We start from the raw sequence: 16,490 nt of genomic DNA on the forward strand, positions 1-16,490 counted from the left end.
TACGGAAATTCGGAAAATTCAGCAAATTCGGAGATTCGGATCAAACCAAATTTCCGAATTAAAATACTGCAGAATTTACCGAATAAATCCGAATTAGTTCGGATTTATTCGGTAAATTCGGATGGCCATGGATTACACTAGTATTGTACAGTATATTAGGTTATATCACTCTGCTATGGGTTACACCTAATATACAGTACATAATACTAGTCTAATCCCACCTAACACTTACCGAAATTCCGAATTTCCAAACCGAACCGAATCCAGCCGAATTTCTTCGAATCCGAATGAATCCGAAATGAATCCGAACCGAATCGATTAAAAATTTTCCAAATTTGAATCGATCCGAACCGAAATTCGAAAAATTCCGAATCGATCCGAACGGAACCGAACCAAATTTTTTCGCCATGCACATATCTACTACCCTCTATACTAACAATATGACTGTGGCTAGCTTTGTCAGCTGCAGACTCAAGCCAACATGGGCTTCTCCAAATAAGGCATGTGGTGGGTACAATTTGTCTTTTATAAAAGCAATTGCAGCCAACAAGATGTTAATTTGTTTTAAAAATGTTTTGATATGGCTGATAAGTTATTCTATAGTAACACAACAGAAATGTGTTGTAATTACAAGATGTTTACTGTCACTTTAAATCACAGCTCTCCTCCCCTCTTGCCTAGAACAGTGGAGTTAAATTGTCGACATCTCTCATAACATTCATTTTATGTTGTAATTTACTCTATTATTCTTATGCGTGTAATTAATTACAAAATTTGTGTTGTGCAGTTAAAGAGAGGGTCAATTTCGATGAATTGGTGTCCAGTTTTTAATAAACCTATTAAAAACAAGGGCACTTTAATTCTTCAAAATTGACATTTCACTCGTTCCCTTTAAATACTTACCTTTTAATCCTGACAGCCGCTACAGCTCTTCCTCCGCCCGTCGCAAGCCCTCTTTGCGGGTCCAAAATGACAAATCCGGCTTCCTCCAATCATGGTGTTGCCTCAGGGGGGGGGGGGGTAGCCATGATTGGAGAAAGCCGGATTTGTCATTTCTGATGTATGAAGAGGCTTCCGACGACCGGGGGAATCGCTGGAGCGGCTGTGAAGATTAAAAGGTAAGTATTTGAAGAAAACGAGTGAAATGTCAATTTTGATTAATTAAAGTGCCCTTGTTTTTAATAGGATTATTAAATACCGGGCACAATTCATCGAAATTGACCTTCACTTGAACTGTTTAGGAGGGCACTAGGTATACTGAAGATAAGAGATCCACATATAGAATTTCCTTGATTTAGAAGTCTTACAGGACCTTTGGATATAAAATTATGCGTTAATATTGTGAATGCACAGCAGCAATTGTCACTCATTTGCACAAATAGCACACTTGCCTGCAACATGCATATACCTACTACTTGTTTATCAAGCAAGCAGGTAACATAAATGATTTTGTTTCAGCCTTTCATCCAGGAAATTACCTAGCTATATCGCAGGAGAAAATCTTTGAGGTTATGTTAGGTAAATGCTCAATGCTGTCTAGAAGAGGCATAAAGAGAAACAGAGATGTTGACTTGGCTTGGTTTGAAATGTTCTATTTCATATACAATAAGAGAAGTGTTTTCCATGATTGCACAGAGAGCTAGTCAGGTCATTTCTGGAGTGCTTTGTGTCCTGTGTGGTTAGAAAAGCGAAAGATATTAATTAAAGGAATGAACACTAATGCTAAAATGATATGAGCTTATTCATTAGACCAAGTAATATTAGCACTACTGACCCCACAAAATGGTTAAACACATAGTTAAAGTATCGCTTGAGAGCTTCAGGGAACTTCTGATCCTAAGCAGACACTGCTTGTGAGCCAATCAGCACTGGCAGTTGTACAGCTGGGTCTGCTGCTGCTGTATTTTCCCATAAAATGTACAATTGTGTGTTGTATAACAAATTTGCACTTTCTATATTTGCTTTTTTCTTTTCCTATAATTTAACGGGGTAAACTCTGTTCTGGGAAAACTGTGTTTTGTTTTGGTTTTTACTGCTTTGAGAAAAAACTGGAGTTGATCCTGCATAATGCAGAAAAACAACCCTGCAACATTATACAAAGTGATTGCTTTATCAGGACTGCAATTCATTTATGTTCAACCCTATCTGGCCACAGCAAAGCAGATAAGATACATTTATCTCTTTCCAAGGGTTATGCCCCTGGACTGCAAACCAAAACTCATTTTGCTAACAAAGTTAGAGTTAAAATACCTTTAAAACATTTGTTTTTATCTATAAATGATTTGTGTTTGCTTAAGGGACAGTCTACAATAGTATTTTTAATGTTTTAACCCTTTAATGACCACAGCACTTTTCCATTTTCTGTCCGTTTGGGACCAAGGCTATTTTTACATTTTTGCTGTGTTTCTGTTTAGCTGTAATTTTCCTCTTACTCATTTACTGTACCCACACATATTATATACCGTTTTTCTCGCCATTAAATGGACTTTCTCAAGATATCATTATTTTCATCATATCTTAATAATTACTATAATTTTTTTTATAAATAATGAGGAAAAAATGGAAAAAACACACGCTTTTTCTAACTTTGACCCCCAAAATCTGTTACACATCTACAACCACCAAAAAACACCCATGCTAAATAGTTTCTAAATTTTGTCCTGAGTTTAGAAATACCCAATGTTTACATGTTCTTTGCTTTTTTTGCAAGTTATAGGGCAATAAGTACAAGTAGCACTTTGCTATTTCCAAACCACTTTTTTTCAAAATTAGCGCTAGTTACATTTGGACACTGATATCTTTCAGGAATCCCTGAATATCCATTGACATGTATATATTTTTTTTAAGAAGACATCCCAAAGTATTGATCTAGGCCCATTTTGGTATATTTCATGCCACCATTTCACCGCCAAATGAGATCAAATAAAAAAAATTGTTCACTTTTTCACAACTTTTTTCACAAACTTTAGGTTTCTCACTTAAATTATTTGCAAACAACTTATGCAATTGTGGCAAAAATGGTTGTAAATGCTTCTCTGGGATCCCCTTTGTTCATATATGACTTTGGCATTTTTTTTGGTAATTAGAAGGCCGCTAAATGCCACTGCGCACCACACGTGTATTATGCCCAAAAGTGGAGGGGTTAATTAGGGAGCATGTAGGGAGCTTCTAGGGTTAATTTTAGCTTTAGTTTAGTGTAGTAGACAACCCCAAGAATTGATCTAGGCCCATCTTGGTATATTTCATGCCACCATTTCACTGCCAAATGCGATCAAATAAAAAAAAATCGTTCACTTTTTCACAATTTTAGGTTTCTCACTGAAATTATTTACAAACAGCCTGTGCAATTATGGCACAAATGGTTGTAAAAGCTTCTCTGGGATCCCCTTTGTTCATAAATAGCAGACATATATGGCTTTGGCATTGCTTTTTGGTAATTAGAAGGCCACGAAATGCCACTGCGCACAACACGTGTATTATGCCCAGCAGTGAAGGGGTTAATTAGGGAGCTTGTTGGGAGCTTGTAGGGTTAAGTTTAGCTTTAGTGTAGTGTAGTAGACAACCCAAAGTATTGATCTAGGCCCATTTTGGTATATTGCATGCCACCATTTCCCCGCCAAATGCGATCAAATAAAAAAAAATTGTTCACTTTTTCACAAACTTTAGTTTTCTCACTGAAATTATTTACAAACAGCTTGTGCAATTATGGCACAAATGGTTGTAAATGCTTCTCTGGGATCCCCTTTGTTCAGAAATAGCCGACATATATGGCTTTGGCGTTGCTTTTTGGTAATTAGAAGGCCACGAAATGCTGCTGCGCATCACACGTGTATTATGTCTAACAGTGAAGGGGTTAATTAGGTAGCTTGTAGGGAGCTTGCAGGGTTAATTTTAGCTTTAGTGTAGAGATCAGCCTCCCATCTGACACATCAGACCCCCTGATCCCTCCCAAACAGTGCTCTTCCCTCCCCCACCCCACAATTGTCCCCGCCATCTTAAGTATTGGCAGAAAGTCTGCCAGTACTAAAATAAAACGTATTTTAAAAAATATATATATTTTTTTAGCATATTTACATATGCTGATGTGTAGGATTCCCTCCTTAGCCCCCAACCTCCCTGATCCCCCCCAAACAGCTCTTTAACCCTCCCCCTCTACCTTACTGGTAGCCATCTTGGGTACTGGCAGCTGTCTGCCAGTACCCAGTTACAGTTTTTCTGTAGTGTAGCTTCCCCCCCCAAAGAACAACCCCCCTCCACCTCCCAGAGCAGTTTTTTTTTTTTTTTTTACTTGTATCCAAAGTTTATTATTATACATTTTCTGTAGTGTAGCCGTTCCCACCCTCATCCACCTGTGCACGCGCCCGCCCCCGCCCCCGTTCATTTTCTCTAGTGTAGCCGTTCCCACCCGCATCCACCCCGCACATTATCCCGCCCCCCTCAACGTCATATGGCCCATTGATGGCCGCCCACCCGCCTCCCACGTAAGCTCCCACCCACCAACGATACCGGCCATCGATGTCCGGTGCAGAGAGGGCCACAGAGTTCTCTCTCACAGAGTGGCTCTCTCTGCATCGGATGGCCAAGGGGGGTTATTGCAGGATGCCTCGATATAGAGGCATCACTGCAATAACCGGAAAGCGGCTGGAATCGATCAGGATCGCTTCCAGCTGCTTTCCAGACCAAGGACGTACGCCATACGTCCTCAGTCATTAACTGTATTTTTTTGGAGGACGTATGGCGTATGTCCTTGGTCGTTAAGGGGTTAAAAGATAGTTATAATAATATACTTTTTACCTCTGTGATTACTTTGTATCTAAGCATCTTTTGACAGCCCCCTGATCACATGACTTTTTATTTATTATCTATTGACTTTAGTACTGTGTTGTGCTAAATCTTAAATAACTCCTCAAGCGTGAACACAATGTTATCTATATGGCCCACATGAAGTAGCAGTGTTGTTGAAGTTGTCTATATGTGCATATGCTTTTCAACAAAGGATACCAAGACAACAAGGTCCATAGATAAAAGAAGGGAATTTCAAAGTCTATTAAAATTACATGCTTTATCTGAATCATGAAATTTTAAGCTGCTCACTGGTCTCCCTTATTCATTTTGGATAGCATCTAGGAAATGTTGGGAGATATGCTATGCTATATACATTTATAGATAAACATATTCACCAGAGTTTTCAAGTAGGTTTGCAACTCTTTAAAGAGTTAATTGTATTCAAATCTCCTGTAGGAATACCATTTCAAATGGTTTGTGCTTTCTCTCGCCCTCTGATTTTTGTTAACATTGGTTTTCTATAGTCAATACTGCAGTATCAAATATTTCAGTATAGGTGGTGGTTTCAGCAGACAGAATCATATATTTCAAATGACTAAATAAATGTAAAGGAGCTATTTATGAACCATTTAATACACCCCAACAGATAAAATGGATCACTAGGAACATGTTAAAAGAGAGAGGTTTTTTTTTAACGTACAGTGTCCTTTTAATAAAGTGACAGTTTTAAATTATTTTAAAACTTTATTTTGTATGCAGGTCTTTTGCAGTTCTGTACTTAAAGGGACAGTCTAGCAAAATTAAAACGTCACGATTCAGATAGGGCATGCAATTTGAATCAACTTTCCAATTTACTTTTATCATCACATTTGCTTTGTTCTCTTGGTATTCTTTGTTGAAAGCTAAACCTAGGTAGGCTCATATGCTAATTTCTAAGCCCTTGAAGGCCGTCTCTTATGTTAGTGCATTTCGACAGTTTTCACAGACAGTGCTAGTTCATGTGTGCCATATAGATTATATTATGCGCACTCCTGTGGAGTTATTTATGAGTCAGCACTGAGTGGCTAAAATGCAAGTCTATCAAAAAAACTGAGATAAGGGAACAGTCTGCAGAGGTTTAGATACAAGGTAATCACAGAGGTTAAAAGTGTATTAATATAACTGTGTTGGTTATGCAAAACTGGGGAATGGGTAATAAAGGGATTATCTATCTTTTTAAACAATAACAATTCTGGAGCAGACTGTGCCTTTAATTGCTAATATAAAGTATAAATATATATATAAAAAGAAAATTAAGCCCTCAGTCATTCTATGAATGTATTCTTCTTTTGTTTGGGCCAGTTGGCAGTGTGTGTGGTTGCAAGGCATAATTAAGAGGAAATGGAGTGTGGAGGTGTGTTGAGTGGTAAAAATAGATAGGATGTTTGTTGTGGGGGGAGGGAATTTAAGTTTTCAAATAAAGATATATTCTCCAGCTAGTGGATAGGATTAGTAGGGTAACCCCCCTGATTGGTGTTTGTGAGCAGGTTTAGACAGAAATGCATTTATATCAAATTACTAATATACAGGGATAAATGTTTGTCCACACAAATTTTCAATAGTAATAATTAATTGTCATTTTTCACATTTTGCCCCCACAATCTGCCACACACATTTTTTTATATATAAATTTACATAATTAGTTTTGTAACTGACTGTATAACATATATATATAAATCTCAGTATATATATTCTGATAATTACTTCATTAAAATTCATTAACATTACGGTGCATAAATCTATTTTACATTTTACTCGTTTTGCCTCCTGACCCCCAAAATAAAAAAATATATATATACACAAAAAATGAATTTGGAATAAACTTTATAAATAACTCAAAAATAGCCAAGATGGGTTATAGCTGCAGAATTAGTTCCTTATTGCAACTACAACACTAAGCAGTGTCAGGGCTGCATTATCTATATGACCAGTTAAAGCCTTGTTATTTATTAACAACCTCACAGTCATTTATTTAAAGGGATGTTGCAATGCAAAAAATACATTCTCTAATATATCAGAACATGCAATGTTTGCATAACTTAATCTACTTACCATAGCTTACTATGGGGACGATCACAAACCTTTAACAAAGTTTATCAAATTATTTCACCATAAATCATTAGATACATTTTGACTTACAAAGTCAAAATTAAACTTTTCTGATTCAGATAGAGCGTGCTGGTTTAAGAGACTTTGCAATTTCTTCCAGTATCACATTGAGCACAATATTTTTACATGCACACTTTCTGAGGCACCAGTTACTATATGTGCAAAGGTTCATAGTATATACTTATATATTTGAGTCTGTTATTGGCTGATGGCTGTCACATGATACAGGGGGCCGGCAAATTGAAGGGATCATCATCAATAAGGCTCTCCTCCTCCTGTCATAACCCTTTTCTGTAGCATAGGGTACCCATCCCTCCTCCTCCCCTCCTCCTCCTCCTCTCTCACCAAATATTTTTTCTGTAGAGTAGTGAACTCTCCCCTCCTTCCTGTGATGCACCGGCCACCCGCCTCCTTCCTACCCTCCCACATCACCCACGGCATCATCACAAGCTGACACAGACAGTGACACTAAGGGGGCGATTTATCAAGCTGGGGCGCACATACACGCCCCTGTCCCCTGGAGCTCGCCTCTAGCGGGCTGAATTCCCTTGGCGGAATTCAGCATTGCCCACAAGCGCTATTTTGAGCACACGTGCAATCCTGCCCCCTGTCCATGCAAAGCCAATCACGCACGGACAGGAGCTGTCAATCACCACAGTCGGATTAGACTGCAGAGATTGTTTTTCGGCACTTTAAAAGTGGCGAAAGGTCAGGAAAGCAACGGTCTGATGACCGCTGCTTGTTAAATACGGTGTGCAGGTTCTCTTGTGAGAACATGCAGCCGTAGGGGCTCAAAGTCTGGCAAAAGCCTTTGATAAATCGACCCCTAAATGTCATGTCTGTATCGGAGATCTGCCGTCATATGGTAAAGGGCGAAGGATCAGGTATTCCTTGCCATATAAAGGCAGAGGCCACTGGCTACAGTCTTATTTATCAAACAAGATGGCGAGGACCGCATCATGAGCCATAGGGGCATATTTATCAAGCTCTGTATGGAGCTTGATGCCCCTTGTTTCCAGCAAGCCTTCATGCTCGTCGGAAACAGAAGTTATGAAGCAGCGGTCTAAAGACCCCGGCTCCATAACTTGTCCGCCTGCTCTGAGGCGGTGGACAGAAATCAACCCAATCTAATACGATTGAGTTGATTGACACCCCCTGCTAGCGGCCAATGGGCCACAAATCTGCAGGGGGGCGGCATTGCACCAGCAGTTCACAAGAGCTGCTGGTGTAATGATAAATGCCAACAGCGTATGCTGTCAGCATTTATCAATGTGCGGCGATCATGAATGATACGCTACTTCGTATCACATCTGCTAAGAGATCAAAGCAAATCTGATAATAGAAGTAAATTGGAAAATTGTTTAAAATCACATGATGATCTATCTGAGCCTTGAAAGTTAAATTTTGACTTTGGAATGGAAGATAAACAAGGGGCGCCAACATAGTGTGAATCGTTCAAACAACAAATATAAAAGTGATGTGCAAAAAACTACTCACAAGGAAAGTGGCACCATAAATGAATAAGGTGCGATAAAGCAGGCTGACATTCAAATTCCAGCAGTCAGTACGCTGAAGGTCTCACCCAGAGGACCTGTGGAATCCAGATAGGCGTCTAGAAAGTAGCACCCACGTTTTTTAGGGCCAATGGCCGGACCAGGTGAGCTGCAAGCTGATAGGTGTTCTCCTGCTGCACTCACGCCACCGAGACTTTTCTCCAAAACTGACAGTGTCAGTGTATGAAAGGTTCCGTGGTAAAAGTCCTGTTTCAAAAACAAGTGGATCGTGGAAAGAAGCAAAAATACCGGGTCGTGGTATAAAACAAACAGTATTTATTTTGCAACGCGTTTCTCAGTGCCTGATGAAACGGTCTGGAATAGACTGAGAAACGCGTTTCAAAATAAATACTGTTTGTTTTATACCACGACCCGATATTTTTGCTTCTTTCCACGATCCACTTGTTTTTGAAACAGGACTTTTACCACGGAACCTTTCATACACTGACACTGTCAGTTTTGGAGAAAAGTCTCGGTGGCGTGAGTGCAGCAGGAGAACACCTATCAGCTTGCAGCTCACCTGGTCCGGCCATTGGCCCTAAAAAAACGTGGGTGCTACTTTCTAGACGCCTATCTGGATTCCAAAGGTCCTCTGGGTGAGACCTTCAGCGTACTGACTACTGGAATTTGAATGTCAGCCTGCTTTATCGCACCTTATTCATTTAAGGTGCCACTTTCCTTGTGAGTAGTTTTTTGCACATCACTTTTATATTTGTTGCTTGAACTATTCACACTATGTTGGCGCCCCTTGTTTATCTTCCATTCTAGACACCCTGACCCATCGCACCGCGGGACACAAGAGGAGCACGCCAAACACCTGAACACATCACCGTTCACATATTAGGATTGGACACTTATTTTTTACATCACAGCAATTTTTGGGACATTGATAAGTACTTTTTATATATTTTACTCATCGCCACAAATATCATTGTTTATCTGTGATATCTGATTATTTCAATGTATCACTAATATTATACACAAATTGTCCTGAGCACTTGTTTTACTCACAACTTATTTTCGTCATTATTATTAATTTTTCACACATACCAAACACTGTGCTGTTTATATTTTTTTATTTATGCATACGGGTACAAACCCAATCATAAAGTGTTAGGTCCTACTTTGATAACCTGTGTTCCAAGCGCATCCTCTTAAGTTTTTTTCCTCCTCAGGAATTTCTTTTTATATTATTTAAATTTTGACTTTACTGTCCCTTTAAATCTCTAATCAGCTGTAGGATTAAGTAATGAGCTATAATTTTGAATGGGGCAGTACCAGCCATGAAGTGGTTATCTACTAACTAGAAAATATGTTGGTTTATGTTCTGCTAATCACCAGCTTTTCTAGCGTAATACAAATGAGCACATTGGCACAAGTAAGAAACAGTGTTGTCACGTACTGCACTAACAAGTACATGTGATTCAAAGATTTTTCATAAACATTCACTGCCACTATTTAATCATCTGCAGCATTGCATACCTTTGTAAGAATGCGCTCAACTCCTTTCTGCTTCTACTCACGTCTTCCCTACCTTCCTCTGGGAGAGAACCCAACAAAAGGAACTTAACCCATTGCACTATCACCCACAGAGTCCAACAAGCACATCGTATACTTTATTTTTAGATGTCAGGACAAAGTCAAATGGCCCATATACAAAATATTTACATTGTGGTTGTAAGACTATATCAAACTGAAACTCTACTTAAAGGACCAGTCAACACATTAGATTTGCATAATCAACAAATGCAAGATAACAAGACAATGCAATAGCACTATGGCCCATATTTATCAAGGTCTGTCGGACCTGATCCGACAGTGCGGATCAGGTTCGACAGACCTCGCTGAATACGGCGAGCAATACGCTCGCCGTATTCAGCATTGCACCAGCAGCTCACAAGAGCTGCTGGTGCAACGCCGCCCCCTGCAGACTCGCGGCCAATGGGCCGCCAGCAGGGGGGTGTCAATCAACACGATCGTATTCGATCGGGTTGATTTCCGGCGATGTCTGTCCGCCTGCTCAGAGCAGGCGGACAGGTTATGGAGCAGCGGTCTTTGTGACCGCTGCTTCATAACTTCTGTTTCTGGCGAGCCAATGACAATCAGTAAATATATGCAGCCACCAATCAGGAGCTAGAACCTATGTTCTTTGCTGCTCCTGAGTTTTCCTAGATAAACCTTTTAGCAAAGGATAACAAGAGAAGGAAGCAAATTAATTAAAAGTAAATTGGTAAGTTGTTTAAAATTGTATGTTCTGTCTAAATCATTAATGTCTAAATATGACTTCCCTATCCATTTATAGGAACATACAACCTATATTTTTCCTTTCAGGATTCAGATAGAGTATACAATTTTAAACAGATTTCCAATTTACTCTTTTAATCAAACATCCTTCATTTTTTGGTATCCTTTGTAGCAATACACTACAGAGAGCTAGCTGAACACATCAGTTGAGACAATCACAAGAGGCATATACAGTACGTGCAGCCACCAATCTGCAGCTAACCCCCAGTAGTCCATTGTTGCACTTGAGCCTACCTAGGTATGGTTTTAAATAAAGGATAAAAAGAGAACAAAACAAATTAGATAATAGAAGTAAATTGGAAAATTGCTTCAAATGGAATGCTCTGTCTAAATCATAAATAATAATTTTGGATTTTTATTTCCCTTTAAAGGGACTCTAAACACCTTCTAATTACAAGACATTTCTGTTGTACTGCTATAGAATAACATACCAGCCAAGTGTAAACATTTTTAAACCAAATTAACATCTTGTTTGTTGCAATTATTTTTCAACAGCCAAACTCCATTCACCATTTGCCTTATTTGGAGGAGTCAAATTGTGGTTGTGAGCTTGGGTGGGTAGCAGATAATCAGGAAATAGCACAGCTCCACTAGCAATAACTAAGCAGTTAAGGGTGGGCAGAATGGGAGCCCTGTCCCAGGAGTGGGGGGTCCCAACACAGAAGTGGGGGCCAAGTCCCTGGTGTGGGGGCCTTGTGCCTGGCCTTTTAGTGGGGGCCCTGTGCCTGGAGTGGGATGTCCCAACACAGGAATGGGGGCCAAGTCCCTGGTGTGGGGGCCTTGGGCCTAGCCTTTGAGTGGAGGCCTGAAGCTCTTGGGGCCCTGGTTGGTCTTAGACCATCTGGTCTAAGAATGACAATGCTGCTAAAGCCAATTATGGAAACATATGTATCAGGGTTAGCCTTGAGAAACCTGTAGTGTGCATTTCTAGTTATTAAAATAAGATAATCCACAATTTACATGAAAATGTGGCAAAGTAAATTATGAAAAGTATATTGTAAAGTTGTTTTACTATATATACCTACATTTTATATACAAATCTTAAGGCGTCTCCTGTCACTAAAAAAAATTAATCACAAACATATCTTGTAACACAGTAACATTTTTTTTTCTCAAACTCAAATCCACATGATTTTGCATTCTGTACTGGAACAGGTTTTGTTGTGAATAACAGGGCATTCTGCAAATATGTGCAGCACGGTTCAGTAACAAACAAATACATTTATGTGGGTCAGTTAGATCGCTGTCTTCTCAATTCCAACTAATATTATGCAAATGTCTGTATTGTATCATGTGAGTTGTTCACTAATAATTTTCCACGGCTTATAGAATGGCGGCAGGGCATGTTATTCATTAACTGCCTGTTATTTACTAAAACTATTTGTATTCTTTTAGTTACTGAACATCTGTTTGAAAATAATACAGAAATATTTTAGCATAGTGAGCCTTATCTAAAAATGTAGTCTATGAATTATTTCAATTGATTAAAATGTGAGTGAATTAAATAAAATGCTTTCATACACCTTCCTAAACACGCAATAAACGTTTTCCATGTTATAAAATAGAACACTTGATAGCATTTGGGTGTTTATAAAGAATTAGGAATGTGAACTGGGGGAGGCAAAATTGTTCACAGGAAATTCCAAACCCAAGGCTTTTTATTTGCACTTTTCACAAAGTCACCCACTTAGCCTAGGTTACCAATATTTTTATTTGCCCACACTGAGCTACAAAGAGGCTTATGCCCAAATTAATGACATATGGGTCTTTAAAACAGATGTACATCTTTATTTGCAGATGCCAGTTATTCTGTAAAAAAAATAAAGTTATATTCCAAAACAGAAAACTCCTAAGAGAATTTTGTATTTATAATAATTTAGGTATGAAAGTTAGATGCATGTATGAAGTCAGGTCTTAAACACGTACCCTATACATGCCAGTATAAATTAGGAATTACAGGTACAAATTCCCAAATCCAGAGCAGTGTTCCCTCTAAGGCCAGTTTTGTGTGCGGCCCAGCAGTGAAACAGTTAATTAGGTAACCACACCCTGCAATTAGCAAACACTGCACAATGCAGATGGCAAGGTATGGTTCTCTTGTTAACTGTTTCACTGCTGGGCTGCACACAAAACTGGCCTTAGAGGGAACACTGATCCAGAGTTATTATTATTATCATTTATTTGTATAGCGCCACCAAATTCCGTAGCGCAGAGTTCCACATTTTTGAAATCCAAAGGACCAGTAAATACATTGATTTGCATAAATCAACAAATTTCACGATACAAAGACAATACAATAGCACTTCGACTGAACTTCAAATACGTAGTCGATTTTTTTCTGACAAATTTCAAAGTTATGTCTATTTCCACTCCTCCTGTATCATGTGACAGCGATCAGCCAATTACAAATGCAAATAGGTATATTCTGTGAATTTTTGCACATGCTCAGTAGAAGCTTTCGACTCAAAAAGTGTAAATATAAAGACTGTGCACATTTTGTTAATGGAAGTAAATTAGAAAGTTGTTTAAAATTACATGCTCTCTCTGAATTATGAAAGTTTAATTTTGACTTTAGCGTCCCTTTAATTTTTTTTTTTAAATTAAAATTATTAAAAATTTACATTTCCCCCACCCGTAAGTCATAATCGTCTCTGCTTGTGTCTTTTGTTTGTTTTGTCTATTCTTCTTAAAACAACTGTTACCTTTCTGATTACAGTACTGTATTATCTTTATGATGGTACTTTGTATACAAAAGTATTACAAATGAATAATGTGTACACGAATGCTCGCTCCTTCCGCTGTCCCGGGACAGACATACTGATTTGCTGCTTAGAAGTCCTTTACAATGGGATGTGGCTACAGTGAAACTTTTGAGGTAAAATATCTATCTTTTTTACATAGAGATGTTCAGGTGATATTTTCTTGTCAGCTTTTTACAGCTATGCTGCATCACTTTCAAGTGTTTTAACATTTGGGTATTATGGCCCTTTAAGCGGTAATGAATCTCATTGGGCAAATTGGACAAAGAAACAGTGGAGAGAAGGAGACAGTGGGAGAATAAGTTATTCATAAGAGATAAATATATTATAATAATAATAATAATAGGCATTTTAGAAAACGGAGGGAAAACTATTGTACTTTAAATATACCAACTATTAATTAAGAAAATGTGCTCAATCTAACGTTACTATCCCTTTAATGCAATAGAATGAACTCTAAATCACTGCAGACAAAGTTTGTGTTTTTCCCTTGTGGTGTAATGTTTATCAGCTTTTCTTTTAGTAAAAGAGAACACGGCTCATTCATCAGAAAAGCTGTTGGCAGCTATACAGCGCGAGCAAAAAATAGCACACTTATCAGAAAATAGAACTTCAATCGTGCTGCCAGAAGAGCTGGATACATCATTTAAAGTGATATAACCATTTGGATGTTATTTTGCTTTATAAGCTTAAAGGGAGATAAACCCCAAAATGTTTCTTTCATGATACAGATAGAGCATACCATTTTAAACAACTTTCCAATTTACTTCTATTATCTAATTTTGCTTCATTCTCTTGTTATTCCTTGGTTGAAAAGCATATCTAGATAGGCTTAGTAGCCTGGCGCTAGCTGCTGATTGGTGGCTGAACTTGTATGCCCATTTTCATTGGCTTACAAATTGGATCAGTGACCAGCAGTGCTCTATATGTCCCGAGCTGCACTCTATTTTGTGTTTAACCCCTTTGTGGTGTTAAACACACAGAAATGCAGGGTCAATAGTCTAAAATGTCATGCTCTAACAAATTAGGATGCATTTTTTTTACTTTTATGGCCCTTAAAAACAAAAACAGAAATCCAGTGACATTTTGAAGCAGGCTACGGGAGCATTGACATGCCCAACGATGGTTTTCATAGCTTTGCACACTCTGCTCCACACCAAAATACCCAATGTAAATTGCACTCAATATATGCACAAAATATTATATCAATCTATCTATCTATCTATCTATCTATCTATCTATCTATCTACTTCTTCCTTTCAACCTTATTTTCTGTGCTATTTCCCAGAGGCTTTCTGTAATGTGGGATCTTCAATTGCTTGTGAGCAGCACCGTGTTGGGAGTGCCAGGGTTGTGAGTGGGAATTGTGTCGGCCTTGCTAGGAGAGTGGAGCTGCAGTCTCATTTTGGGTGTGTTTGAGTGGGTCGTAGGCCTGGATCATGCAGTTCCTTAAAACGGGGTAGGTGGCTGCCAGACCCCTTAAACCCATAGCAAAGATGCTGTAAAATGTGATGGTATGTACAGTATCTCACAAAAGTGAGTACTCCCCTCACATTTTTGTAAATATTTTATATCTTTTCATGTGACAACACTAAAGAAATGACACTTTGCTACAATGTAAAGTAGTGAGTGTACAGCCTATATAAAAGTGTAAATTTGCTGTCCCCTCAAAATAACTTAACACACAGCCTTTAATGTTTAAACTGTTGGCAACAAAAGTGAGTACACCCCTAAGTGGAAATGTCCAAATTGGGCCCAATTAGCTATTTTCCCTCCCCAATGTCATGTGACTCGTTAGTGTTACAAGGTCTTAGGTGTGAATGGGGAGCAGGTGTGTTAAATTTGGTGTTATCACTCTCACACTCTCTCATACTGGTCGCTGGAAGTTCAACATGGCACCTCATGGCAAAGAACTCTCTGAGGATATGAAAAAAAGAATTGTTGCTCTACATAAAGATTGCCTAGGCTATAAGAAGATTGCCAAGACCTTGAAACCGAGCTGCAGCTCGGTGGGCAAGACCATACAGCGGTTTCACAGGACAGGTTACACTCAGAACAAGCCTCGCCATGGTCGACCAAAGAAGTTGAGTGCACGTGCTCAGCGTCATATCCAGAGGTTGTCTTTGGGAAATAGATGCATGAGTGCTGCCAGCATTACTGCAGAGGTTAAAGGGGTGGGGGGTCAGCCTGTCAATGCTCAGACCATATGCCGCACACTGCATAATTCGTCCCAGAAGGAAGCCTCTTCTAGAGATGATGCACAAGAAAGCCCACAAACAGTTTGCCGAAGACAAGCAGACTAAGGACATGGATTACTGGAACTGGATGAGACCAAGATACACATGTTTGGTTCAGATGGTGTCAAGCGTGTGTGGTGGCAACCAGGTGAGGAGTACAAAGACAAGTGTGTCTTGCCTACAGTCAAGTATGGTGGTGGGAGTGTCATGGTCTGGGGCTGCATGAGTGCTGCCGGCACTGGGGAGCTACAGTTCATTGAGGGAACCATGAATGCCAACATGTACTGTGACATACTGAAGCAGAGCATGATCCCCTCCCTTCAGAGATTGGACCACAGGGCAGTATTCCAACATGATAACAACCCCAAACACATCTCCAAGACGACCACTGCCTTGCTAAAGAAGCTGAGGGTAAATGTGATAGACTGGCCAAGCATGTCTCCAGACCTAAACCCTATTGAGCATCTGTGGGGCAACCTCAAATGGAATGTGGGGGAGCACAAGGTCTCTAACATCCACCAGCTCCGTGATGTCATCATGGAAGAGTGGAAGAGGACTCCAGTGGCAACCTGTAAAGCTCTGGTGAACTCCATGCCCAGGAGGGTTAAGGCAGTGCTGGAAAATAATGGTGGCCACACAAAATATTTTGACATTTCCACTTTTGTTGCCAACGGTTTAGACATTAATGGCTGTGTGTTGAGTTA

This window comes from Bombina bombina, chromosome 8 (genome assembly GCF_027579735.1).
Source record: "Bombina bombina isolate aBomBom1 chromosome 8, aBomBom1.pri, whole genome shotgun sequence".
NCBI classification, from domain to species: Eukaryota; Metazoa; Chordata; class Amphibia; order Anura; family Bombinatoridae; genus Bombina; species Bombina bombina.